Source organism: Macadamia integrifolia, chromosome 2, assembly GCF_013358625.1.
Source record: "Macadamia integrifolia cultivar HAES 741 chromosome 2, SCU_Mint_v3, whole genome shotgun sequence".
Taxonomy (NCBI): Eukaryota; Viridiplantae; Streptophyta; class Magnoliopsida; order Proteales; family Proteaceae; genus Macadamia; species Macadamia integrifolia.
Window position 1 is genome coordinate 39,144,509 of NC_056558.1, and position 1,377 is coordinate 39,145,885.

Here is a 1,377-nt window from a genome sequence, read left to right on the forward strand (position 1 = left end):
CATAGAACTTTTTTCTTAAAAGTATTTTGAAACTATATATTGAACAAGTAACAAACATTAGTTGTCCATTGTATTGAGGCAAGCTGATGCTCATGAGCTAGCAAAATTACTCCTTCCAGGTGCATAGGTAAATAGAAATGTGTGTTGAACGAGCAATGAGTTCATGACAATTACTTGAGGTGAGTGGATTGACTCTTGTCACATAAGTTTGTGAGTTTATATTTAGTGTGTTCTCTTGTTCTTTATCAAATCATTTATTAAATGGTTCCAAGTTACAACATCTTAAATCAAAATCAATTACGGTTCTAGTTAAACAGTTTTATCAATTTCAGTTTTCCGTTGGATTATCAATTCAAATTACTAATTTTGGGTCCAATTGGGAATGAACCTATTTTTGTTGGGGCTTAAACAGTTGAACTACAACATTTCGGCTTAAGTTGTTACTTAAGTAATAAAAATTGATTAAATTAGTTTACATAATATAAATCCTTACAAAACACTTGAAAACATATATAGAATGCTACGACTAATCGGTTTGTAACCAATTTAGTATGTATAATCAGTTCAATAGCATACCAATTCCAGTCAATTTTAATCGGTTCGAAATCAAATCAAATCGTTTATTAAACATGGTGTCAAAATCTAACTCAAAACAACAAAACCAACCGAAACCAATATGAGCTTTATTTGATCATGTTTCTGGCTGAAGTTTTGTGAGTCTGAAACCAAACCAATCAAATCGCAATGAAACTGATAAGACACCAAACAAAAATCAGACCAAAACCAATATAACCCAATAAGAAATCCATATTAACCCAAAATTCATAAAAAAAAAAAAAATATATTTTACATGGTAAACTAAACCGATAATAAATAGATAAGAAACCAAAACCAAACCAAAATTGCACACAAAAATCATAGAATCAAACCAAAACCAGTCCAAACTGATTGATTGACACCATTAGTTTTACTCTTTAAAATTAAAACTCAACCGATCGATTAGTAAATTGTTTATAGGAAAAAAAAAAAACCTAACCATTTGCGTGTGTCTACATTTAGACATATGTGGGTGCGAAAAGACTATGCTTCTCTCCCACCCATGCATTGAAGATAACTCTGCATGACCTCCTATTGGTCCACACATTAGTATAGTGGTCGCTCCACCAGATAGCATTGTCTTGCTATGATTTATATAAACAATTTCAGTTTGAATTGACATCTTTACATACATCTATTGCCATATGTCAATTATGGATTTTAAAATTTTCACAAAAAAAAAATAATTATGAATTTTAAAATATCGATGGTGACAAATGATTGGACCAACTAAGGTAACTTTAAGAAGCTTGATTAATTAAAAGTTAGCAAGGAAAAGTC